Below are 11,965 nucleotides of genomic sequence, written 5' to 3' on the forward strand. Positions count from 1 at the left end.
AATATAAAAATAAATAAAATAAAAAACATAAATAAATAAAAAGAGGCTCCAGGGAGCTTGCTTACCATGTCCACTATGTGAGGACACAGGAAGAAGGCACCGTCTATGAACCAGGAAGCGAAACAGTCCTCACCAGGCACCAATCTGCTGGCACCTTGATCCTGGACTTCCCAGCCTCCAGAACTGTGAGCAATAAATTTCTGTTGTTTCTAAGCCGCCCAGTCTGTGGTATTTTGTTTTAGCAGCCCAAACAGACTCAGTAAGGGTTCAAAAGAGGTGATTAAGTTAAAATGAGGTCATCAGGGTGCACCCTAGTCTGACATAGCTGATGTCCTTGTAAGAAGAGGAAATTGGGACACAGACATATGCCATGTGAAGACGCAGGGAGAATGTGACATCTGCAAGCCAAGGAGAGAGGCTTCAGGAGAAACCAGCTCTGCTGACGCTTTGATCTCAAGCTCTGGCCACCAGAACTGTGAGCAAATGTCTGTTGTTTAGGGCACCCTGTCCATGGCACTTTCCGGTAGCCCCAGGAAATGAATCCACAGGTATGTTCTCTTATCATCTCCATTTTACAAGCCAAGAAACCTAGGCTCTGAGAGGCAAAGGATTCACCCAGGGTCCCACAGCTAGTAAGAGGCAGTATTCAAACCCAAGTCTTTGGGCAGCAGGGCGCAAGTCCTCGGCGCTGGGGTTGCCAGAGGGCCAAACGGGTCTTCAGACACACAGGTCCAGAATTCTCCCAGTCTCCTCCCCTGCGTTTGGTGGCTTCTCCCTCCAGCCGCCCCTCCTTCCTTCGCCTTGTTGGAGGCAGCTCCACGTCCCTGCCTCTGAGTCCCTGCCTCTGAGCTGCTGGCTTCAGTGTTGCGGGAGGGCTGCCTTTCTCCAGCTCCTTTCCTCCTCACCCTCCACTGAAGGCTATTCTGCCAGCTGCACACGCGTGCACACACACACTTGCAAACTCACGCAGTCACTCCTCACACACACTCCTCACACACACTCACTCCTCACACACACACTCCTCACACATGCCTCACACACTCATGCACTTCTCACACACACTCCACACACACAATCCTCACACAAACACTCATGCACTTATCACACACACACACTCCTCACACACACACGCACTTCTCACACACTTCTTACACACACATACTCCTCACACACACTTCTCATGCACACATTCCTCACACACACCCTCCTCACACACTCACACTCCGTGCTCACCCCTTTCCAGCAGCCACTGGAGGCTCTCCCTCCTGCCGTCTTGAATGTCTGCTGCCACACAGAGGCTCTGGGGGCTCCCCTGGGGACCTCTGTGCCCCCACCTGACACTGCCCAGGTGGGCGTCCTCCACCTGTGCCGCACCAAGGGGCCTGGAGCGGGGGCAGGCGCTGCTCAAGGAGGCGCCACAGCCCTCGGTGGGGCTGGGATTTGGCCCTGGTCTCGGGGCCAGCCCGTCTCCAGGAGTGGCCTAACTCAGAGAGTGAGACTGATTCCAAAATGCGCGGATCTAGACCATCCTGGTTAACACGGTGAAACCCCGTCTCTGCTAAAAAAAAAAAATACAAAAAATTAGCCGGGCATGGTGGTGGGCACCTGTAGTCCCGGCTACTCGGGAGGCTGAGGCAGGAGAATGTCATGAACCCCTGAGGCAGAGCTTGCAGTGAGCCAAGACTGCGCCACTGCACTCCAGCCTGGGCGACAGAGTGAGACTGCATCTCAAAAAAAATAAAATAAAATAAAAAAGGAATAATAATAATAATAATAAATAGCCGGTTCCGGTGGCTCACGCTTGTAATCCCAGCACTTTGGGAGGCTGAGGTGGGCGGATCACCTGAGGTCGGGAGTTTGAGACCAGCCTGACCAACATGGAGAAACCTCATCTCTACTAAAAATACAAAATCTCAGGGGAGGACCTACCACAGGTCCTCCCCTGAGAGCAGACGGCACTGTGGGGTGGGGGCTGGCATGTGCAGTCGGGGGTCATCTGCCCTTCCTGCCAGCCTGGGGGCTCCTGTGCGGATGCCTGGCTCCTCAGGCATCCGGGCGCCCCGCAGAGACCCTCAGACTCCCATCGTGTGGGGAGGGGTCGCGGGCAATCGCACGTGTCATGGGCCAGGCTCCTTGCCGGCTGGAGCTGAGGCCCACGGAGCCAAGCCAGGCCGGAGTGCGTGGTCTAGCAGAGGAAATACGTGCGATTCTTCACAACTGGATGTCACTTCCTGCCCGTGACAGACGCTGGGAAAGGCTTAGACAGTCAATAATGGGGTGATTGGAGTCAGTCTAGGGGGAGGTTGGGGAAGGCTTCCTGGAGGGATTGGCATCAGGGCCTACATCTGGAGAATGAGTGGGAGTTGCCTGGGTGAAGAAAAAGGGAACAGCATTGCAGCTTGAGGGGAACAGCAAAGGGCCTGTGCAGGGAGGGACCAGGAAAGTAAAGGGGCAGAGGCCTGCGAGGTGGAGCCCAGTGACCTGGCAGGAGGTGAGTCTTCCAGATGAGGCTGGAAAGGTTCCCAAGGGCTGGGCCGTGCGGGGCCCTAAGGCCATAATGAAGACACTTGTTTTTATCCAGCACAGGTTTGTGCTCAGAAGTCCCTACACCAGCTGCTGCGTGATGGAAAGTAGGAGTGAAAGCACAGAGGCCGGCAGAAAATCAAGAGGCCAGTCCCGTGCACAGGCAAGAGGCCTCAAGGATGTATTAGCTGGTAAGAATATTAAAGAAAAAGAAAAAGAAAAAGACCAAAGACTCCAGCACAGCAGCGACAATAACATTCAGTCCTTATTTAAAAACTGGAGGAAACTTGGAGATTCTTAGTTTATGGACTGGTTTTAAGATGAGGAAACCAGAGACCAAAGAGAGGAAATGCATTGCCCCTCAGTGGGCAGAAGACATTCGTTTCACAAATATTATTTATTTATTTATTTATTTATTTATTTATTTATTTATTTATTATTTTTGAGACAGAATTTCGCTCTTGTTGCCCAGACTAGAATACAATGGCACGATCTCGGCTCACCACAACCTCTGCCTCCCGGGTTCTAGCGATTCTCTTGCCTCAGCCTCCAGAGTAGCTGGGATTACAGGCATGCGCCACCACGCCTGGCTAATTTTGTATTTTTAGTAGAGATGAGGTTTCTCCATGTTGGACAGGCTGGTCTCAAACTCCCGACCTCAGGTGATCCGCCCACCTCAGCCTCCCAAAGTGCTGGGATTACAGGCGTGAACCACCGGAACCGGCTATTTATTATTTTTTTTTTCCTTTTTTATTTTATTTTTTTTTTGAGATGCAGTCTCACTCTGTCGCCCAGGCTGGAGTGCAGTGGCGCAGCCTTGGCTCACTGCAAGCTCTGCCTCAGGGGTTCATGACATTCTCCTGCCTCAGCCTCCCGAGTAGCCGGGACTACAGGTGCCCACCACCATGCCCAGCTAATTTTTTGTATTTTTTTTTAGCAGAGACGGGGTTTCACCGTGTTAACCAGGATTGTCTAGATCTCCTGACCTCGTGATCCGCGCACCTCGGCCTCCCAAAGTGTTGGAGCCACCAGAACCGGCTATTTATTATTTTTGAGACAAGGTCTCGCTCTGTCACTTGTCGCTCTAGAGAACAGTGGCAAGATCTCAGCTCACTGCAATCTCCGCCTCCCAAGCTCAAGTGATCCTCCCTCCTCGGCCTCCCATAGTGTTGGGATTACAGGTGTGAGCCACCATGCCTGGCCCTAATAAACATTTATTGAGCACCTACTAGGTGCCCAGGCACTGTGCCAGGGGTGGGGGATATAAAGATGAGTGAGAGACCTGTCCTGCCCTACTAGGGATGCACTGGGAACAAACTGTGTGTTCTGAATGCAGGAAGGAGGAGAGGAAGAAAGGCAGGAGGGAGGTGGGAGAGAGGAAAGAGATGATAATGATTATGACAAAATTCTACTTACTGAGCATTTTCCAGCGCCAGATATTGTGTTGAGCCTTCTGTAAAGCAGAAGCTTGTTAATTGCTGCAAGGCTGCTCACAAGGGCTGCTATGCCATTTTACAGATGACAGGATTAGGGTCAGGGAGGGGAAGTGACCTGCTCCAGGCCACACAGTCATGGGCCGCCTCAACCCAGGCATGAGTAAGAGGCAGGGCCCGCTGTCTGGGCTCCGAGGCCAGGCCAGGCCCTTATCCCCTCTTCCCCTAGAGCCTCTGCTCTGACCTCCTCCTGGCCTGACCAGGAGCCCAAGGAACGAGCTAAGGGGATGGGGACTAGGGACACCAGAAGGGCCACTGGGCTGGTGACCCTGGGAAGTTCTGCCCCTTCCCCATCCAGCGGAAGGGCCCAGGCTGGGCAGATGGAAGGCACAGAGAGATCAGGAAGGGAAGATGAAGCAGAATGTATTGGCACTGCTGGCGTCCACCTCCCCTCTCACCCTCCACTCTCTCTATCCTCCTTCTCTCCCCACAATAAGGCAACCTCAGTAAGGCCACAGTCTGCACAGGGAAAAGGGTTATGGATGGGGATCGGGCACTCTGTCCATCCCCCTTTCTCCAGCCCCTCTCCAAGGCACAGTCTTGGCCAAATCATGTGTCTGCCCGCATCACCTTTGCACACATACTGCAGACCCCTTTTGCACTGACAGCCTCCTTGCTCATGCATCCAGATATGTGCATTCATCCATTCATTCATTCAACAAAAGTGGTCTGAGCCTCTACTCCAGGCTAGGCCCCATGTCAGGCACTGGGGACAGGGGACACATGGCCTCAGAGTGAAGAGAGATGTCATGAGTGATTATTGTAGATGTAGTTAGTGCTGAGACCAAGGGAGCAAATGGGGGACGGAGATGCCATAAGGTAAAAGGGGAGGGGCAATCACTCCAGTAGGGTAGCAGTCAGGGAAGGCTACCTGGAGGAGGTGATAGACTCAAAGACTGAGTAGGAGCTAGTCAGGGAGGAGGACTGAGGACAAGTGTTCCAGAAGGAATGGCGTGGGTGAAGGCCTGGACTGCCATGAAACATGACCTGCTTAAGGAACGGATAGGAGGATGGCAGGCCTAGGTCACATGGTGCAAACTGGGGAGTTGGGGGGATGAGGCCAAGAGGCTGGCAGGTGCCAGGCCGGGCAGGGTCATGTTGACCATGATGAAGATTTCAACTTCTCCCTGGAGCAATGGGGGGCTCTGAGCAGGGGAGTGACATGGCAAAGGCGAATTTCAGAATGCTCATCTGGGCTGCAGATATACCTGCACATGTATACCTCATGTGCCTTCTTGTACACACATGCTTGCAACCTGTACCTGTACACACATACCTGTATACAAGCACACCTGCATACGTGCATACCTGCGTACCCAGACACCCACAGGGGTGCACCTGAGCACCCAGCACTGAGCTGAGCTCTTCACAAACATGGCATCCCATTGGGTCCTCCAGGTAAGTTCATCCTGTTATCTCCATTTTACAGAGGAGGAAGCTGAGGCTGGGAGAGGTGGAGGGACTTGCCCAAGTCACACAAAGGATAACTCAGCAGAGCTGAGAATTGGCACCTAGGGCAGCTGGAGTCCATCCTGAGCTTGTCACCGCTGGGCTCTGAGACCTCCTGGTGAAGAAGGACAGTGGCAGAGACAGCCCGACCCAGAGAAACCCAGCAATACTACTTTCTAAGGACATTTTTCCCTCTCATTTGGAATCTTGAGCCTCCTGCTCGTCCTGTAGGCCACACCCAGCAAACAGGTGGGTTTCATTTCCACATCTGAGAAACCACAGATGGAAAGTCCCAGACATGGGCTCCGTGTGACCTGGTAGCCTTAAGAAGCTCCCCTCACTGCCCCTCAGCCCTTTAATCATTTACAAAGCAGGGCCACACAGGGCATCTATTTTCTTTCTGGAACATCAGAGCTGGCTAGGAACTGGGAGAAGAGCTGGAGCAACACCCTGCATCCATTTCCTCTTGTTGCCATAACAACCGATCACAAAGTCAGTGGCTTAAACAACACAGATTTACTCTCTTACAGTCTGGAGTAAGAGTCAAGACATCAGCGGGGCCGTGTTGCTTCTGGAGGCCCTAGGGAAATCCCTTTCCTTGCACTTCCAGCTTCTAGTGGCCGCCTGCATTCCTTGGCTTGTGGCCTCATCCTCCTTTTTCAAAGCCAGGCGTTTAGCATCTTCTGGCTCCTCTCTCTTGCTCTGACCTTCCTGCCTCTCTGTTGCAAGGATCCACTTTTGTGGCTAAAATGGGTCCATCCTCCCCAGCCTGAATATGATGACCACCTCCTCCATGGCCCCCCATTGCCCAGGACAAGAATGGGGCCCATCACTGCTGCCCAGAGGATAGGGAGACCCTGTCCAGGTTTCCTGGGAAGGCATCAAGATGTTCCTGAGGCTCAAAGAAAAAAAAATGGCTGGGCATGGTGGCTCACGCCTGTGATCTGAGCTCTTTGGGAGACCAAGGCAGGAGGACCGCTTGAGCCCAGGAGTTTGAAACCAGCTTGGACAATGATGGGCAAATTCCATCTCTACAAAAAATAAAAAATTAGCTGGATGTGGTGGCATACACCTGTAGTCCCCAACTAGTTTGAAGCGAGAAGATCACTTGAGGCCTTGAAGCTGGCAGGCTAAGGCTGCAGTCAGCCATGACTGCTCCACTGTAGTCCAGCCTGGGCAACAGAGTGAGAGCCTATCTCAAAAATAAATAAATAAAGATGCTCCCAAGGGTGCTGGGCTCTGTGGGCCCAGGCCTGTGGTCCTGCTCCCTTGCCAGAAGTAAGAGCTGGCCTAGCTGAAACTTGCTCTGACGGGGAATCCAAAGTCCCTACAGATTCTGCAGATTATCCTAGGAATCAGTAGCTTCCGGTTTTGGGAATGGTCCCAGGAGCCGATTAGTTGGGCTGCCCTAGGCTCTGGATCTCCCTTCTGGTTGGAAGGGGAGGGGACTCCAGGGCCTGGGACCAAGGGCATGTCCAGGGAGCTTGGAGCAGGGAAGGCCTGCCCTGCCCTGTACCTGCTGGGCAGTACAGAAGGACTCTTACTCCCTCTCTGAGCCTCAGGGGTCTGTTAGGAAGATGGCAATACCCTCAAAGTCCCCCTCCTGGGTCCTGTGGGTCAGTGCAACTTGTTGAGCACGACCTGCGTATTTAGAAGAGGCAGGGATGCCAGGGAAAAACCTCGTGCTTAGCAGACATGGGCCTTCATGGGGCTTCCATGCTACCATGAAGACCATAGCCCTGCATGGGTCCTGGAGAGAAGGGGATGCGAAGGAGAACTGCTGCTTGCTTGCAGCTCAGCTGACACCCAGCACAAGCCAAAAGATCTTTGTGGTTCCAAGGCACTGAGACATGGAGGTTGTTCATTACCACAGCACAGTTCATCAAGAGGTGACCAACACACTCTCCCCAGCTGCATCTAGTTGCAGCTGGTGCACTCCCTGTCGGCCCTCTTTCTCACCTCCCTCTGCTGTTAGGGACTGTACAGCCCAGGACCCCAGGCTGGAGAAATCAGCGAGCTAGTTGATTTCTCCCTCTCCCTCAATTTCCACAATTCTTCAGTTACTGGGGTCAGTCCATTCTACAGTTCAGAACTCCTCCCACTTCGCGATTGGCTCTTCCCCAACCCCTCCCCAACCTCCCTTCCCTGCAGCCCCAAAACTCCCTGCTTGCTGGGCATAGTGTCTGCACCCCAATTACGGGAGCAGAACAGAGGTCCCTCACCTGGGGAACGCCATGAGTAGAACTCAGGACATTCATGAACTTGGATGGAGAAAGAAAAAAATCGCATCTCCATTTTCTCTAAGATTTAACTACAGTTTAGTATTTCCTTCCATGATGATCACACCCAGCAAAGCCAGGAGTCAGCAGGACCTGCAGCACTGTTACCAACAGAAATCACGGCTGTCTTCCCATCACGTCAAAGCTGGTGCAGACTTCTCAAAATCTCACTCATCACTCCGTTACAGACCCGCTACCACATCTTATTAATGCTTAGTAAAGAGGCACATTTATTATCACATCACAAATGTGATTTATTTTTTCTCTTTTTTTTCTTTTTTAGATGGAGTCTCACTCTGTCACCCAGGCTGGAGTGCAGTGGTGTGATCTTGGCTCACTGCAGCCACCTCCTCTCAGGTTCAAGCGATTCTCCTGCCTCTGCCTCCTGAGTAGCTGGGATTACAGGTACATGCCACCACGCTCCACTAATTTTTGTATTTTTAGTAGAGATGAGGTTTCACCATGTTGGCCAGGCTGGTCTGGAACTCCTGACCCAGCCACCTCGGCCTCCCAAAGTGCCCGGATTACAGGTGTGAGCCACCACACCCTGCCACAAATGTGGTTTTTAAATGTGGTTTTTAAAAATATCTTGGTAGCCGTATTTCCAATGACTTGGTTTCCTGTGTAATCATATGTATTTGTTATGCATGTACAAAGAAGACAGGGCATAAAGGTGTCACCAGATGCCACAGCGGCCAACAGCACAGAAAAGGTCACAACCACCCACTGCAGAGAAAGGCACTGGGGACCTTGGCTATGTGGACAAGAACCAGGAGCCTTGGGCTTCCCAGGCAAAGCTTCCCAGGGAAGCCTGCAGGGACCTGACAGGTGGACGTCCTGGTGCCCAAGGCAGGGCTGGGTGGGGGAGAGAGTGGTACCCTCAGACTGTCTGAGGTCTGTCTCCCTAGAGGACAGTAGTACCACAGGTTGGAAGTCAGGTCTTTCCAGAGTCCCTGTGACCTCCTCTTTCTGCACGAAACCCAGCTGAGTAGGAAAATGTCCCCAGGAAGAAGCAGCCACTGCCCAAGGGAGAGAGCTAGAGACACGCTGGGCAGGCTACATCCCTGGGCTTCTCTGGGACCCGACAAGAGCCTGTCCATCCCTTCACCTCCACTAAGATCAGGGCACCCCAGGAGTCTTGGCAGGGCCACACCAGCCTCTGCTCTGCCCTGGAAACATCCTCGTTTCACACTGACTCAGTTTCAGTTTTGGAAGGAGGTCAGAAGTTGCCTCCATGTCCCTTCTCTCCACTGGTTCTCTGGAACCCTCCATCATAGATGTCTCTGCCCTTCCTTCCCCTGTCAGGAGCAAAACTCCCTCCCCTCCAGGAGCTGGCCTCTCTAAGTCCTCTTGCATCAGGCCAGGCTCAGCCCTGGAGGCCACAGCTCAGGCCCTGGGCCAGCCGAAGGGGCAGGGTGAGGAACCTACATTGTTCTGTGCCCAGCCCCTTTAAGAGGCCCATACAGACAAGAGCAAATTCAGTAGGTTGAGTCATCCACTCTGTAGTGATTAAGCAGGGATGGTGGAGAAGGAGAGAGTGTCAGCTCTGGAACCAGGTGGCCCTAATTGAAATCCTAGCTCTGCTATTTACCAGCGGGGTGGCTTTGGGTAGGTGATTTGACCAATACCACTCCTCTGTTTCCCCACCTTGAGTGTTATTGCAAGGATTAAATGAATTACTACAAAGTAAAGTAGTAAATATATATCAGCTATTATTATTACTACTACTATTATTATTATGAACCAGGAGGTGGGGACTGTGACATAGGCTGCTGGGTCTCTTCTTTCCTCTTTCATAAGAATAGCCTACCCCATCCTCAGCTGGGCATATGGTCACCTAACCTAAAACTACATTTCCCAGCATCCCTTGCTGCTAGATGTAGCCATGTGATCAGGTTCTGGCCAATAAGATGCCAGGAGAAGTGGTTTGGCCCACATCCTGGGAGTTTTCTTTAAAGGACAGGGGCAATGCCTTCTTCCCTTTTTCTCCTTTCTGCTGACCAGAACCTGAGCATGGCGTCTGGAGCAGTAGCAGCTGTTGTGCACTGTGAGTTTGAAGCCGTGTGTTGAGAATAGCAGAGCAACAAAGCAATAGGAACTGGAGCCCCCAGGGGCCATGAAGCCCCTACCAGCCCTGGACTGCTTAGATTTACTTGAGCGAGAAATAAACCCTTGATTGTTTAAACCAGTGTTATTTGAGGTCTGCCCTATTTGAAGCACAACCAAATCCTCTTTAACACAGGCACAGCAGTGAGTAACACACATGGCCCCTGCCCTCTGGGAATCACAGTCTAGTTGGGGAGAGAGACAATAATCATATAAACAAAGAAGGAGGTCATTGTGGTTATGAAAAGAGCTATGAATGATGGGCCGGAGAACATGGTGGGGAGTGGAGGAGGCACGGACCGGCCCTGGGAGGACTCTTGGAGAAGGAGACAGCTAGCTACCATCTAACTGGGAAGAGCAAGGAAGAGCGTCCCTGCAAAGGTAATGAAGGAGCACAGAAGGAGGCCGTTCAGCTGAGTGATTCAGAGCACAGGCCTCAAGAGTCAGGGGTCCTGGGCCCCTGGCCTGACCCTGCCTCTCCCCCGGTGTGGGACCTGGGCAAGCCACTGCCCTCTCCCCTCTCTGAGGTAAAGTCCTCAGCAAGTTCCTGACACATAATAGATGTTCAATAAGAGATCACGGTTTTTGGTGGGGTGTGGTGGCTCACACCTGTAATCCCAACACTTTGGGAGGCCTAGGCAGGCAGATAGCTTGGGCCCAGGAGTTCAAGACCAGTCTGGGCAACATGACAAAACCCTGTCGCTACAAAAAAAAAAAAAAAAAAAAAAAAAAAAAAAAAAACTGAGGGGGGTGGCACATGCCTGTAGTCCAGCTATTCAGGAGGCGGAGGTGGGAGGATCTCTTGTGCCTGGGAGGCAGAGGTTGCAGTGAGCTATGATTGTGCCACTATACTCCAGCCTGGTGATGCAGCAAGGAAGGAGAGAGAAGAAAGAGAAGAGAGTGAGAAGAGGGAAGGAAGGAAGGAAGGAAAGAAGGGAAGGAAGGAGGAAGGAAGAAGGAAGGAAGGAAGGGAGGAGGGAGGGAGTAGGGAGGAGGGAGGAGGGAGGAAGGGGAGGGAAGAGGGAGGGAGCGAGGAGGAAGGGAGGAGGGGATGGGGAGGGGAGGGCAGGAGAGGGGAGGGAAGGGAAGGGGAAAAGAAGGAATAAAGAAGGATTACTGTTTTAGAAGACACAGGTGAATGTGAATGGAATCAGAGATGGGGTAAAGCCTGGGAGGGTCTGTTAAGTCTTTACAGCAGATGGTGCATTTAGATTCAGTCCTGAAGGCTGCATAGGAGTTTTACTAAGGTAGTGGGAAGAAAGGATACTCTAGGGGAGTGGATCACAGGCCTTTCTACTCCTCATCAACTTTGGGGCCAGCCCCATCCATCAGGCCTCTTCAGAGCCTAGCTTCCAATTTCTGTTTCTGTCTCTGGCCAGTCCATTCATGGTGGAATCTGAAATCCAGGTTGATTTTCTTCTAACCCCAACTAAGCCCTCCTGCTTTTTTTTTTTTTTTTTTTTGGCGGGGGTTGGGTAGGGGACAGAGTCTTACTTTATCTCCCAGGCTGGAGTGCAGTGGTGCAATCTCGGCTCACTGCAACCTCCGCCTCCTGGGTTCAAGTGACTCTTCTGTCTCAGCCTCCAGAGTAGCTGGGACTATAGGTGTGCACCACCATGCCCAGCTAATTTTTGTATTTTTAGTAGAGATGGGTTTTGCCATGTTGGCCAGGCTGGTCTAGAACTCCTGACCTCAGGTGATCTGCCCACCTTGGCCTCCCAAAGTGCTGGGATTACAGGTGTGAGCCACCGAGTTCGGGCCCTCCTGCTTCTTTGGGTCCCATCCTATGAGTTTGTTCAACTGGGGGATGGGGACATTGTGGGCTGGATTCTACTGGTGTCCAGGTCCTGCAAGACCCCACTCAACCAGGGCCCTAGCAGACCCCCTGCCACCACTTTGCCTTTGCCACATCGACCTGCCCTTCCCTCAACAGCAAACCCTTCTGTCTCCCCTCATACAAGCCAGCTCACAGTTCCCGCTGCCCCCTATTCTTCCCCTCCCTCCACTCACTCTCCTTAGCCCTAACCTTTGCTTTCAACTCAACCATGCCACTTCCTCCCAGAAGCCTTCCCTGATGTCTGTGGCTGGTTTAGGGCCTTTACGCTGAGCTGCCTG

At 52.4% G+C, this 11,965-nt stretch overlaps 1 long non-coding RNA gene across 1 annotated transcript; it reads left to right on the forward strand.

Moving 5' to 3' along the window:
* Positions 1–365: 365 nt before the first annotated feature.
* On the forward strand, positions 366–9,931 carry LOC108512823 (uncharacterized). Its single transcript, XR_001880712.1, has 4 exons — positions 366–548; positions 5,446–5,714; positions 5,878–5,957; positions 8,028–9,931. It is a non-coding gene; the product is annotated as an uncharacterized LOC108512823 (long non-coding RNA).
* The last annotated feature ends 2,034 nt before the right edge of the window (positions 9,932–11,965 follow it).

This window comes from Rhinopithecus bieti, unplaced genomic scaffold (assembly GCF_001698545.2).
Source record: "Rhinopithecus bieti isolate Rb0 unplaced genomic scaffold, ASM169854v2 scaffold_29388, whole genome shotgun sequence".
Lineage (NCBI taxonomy): Eukaryota > Metazoa > Chordata > Mammalia > Primates > Cercopithecidae > Rhinopithecus > Rhinopithecus bieti.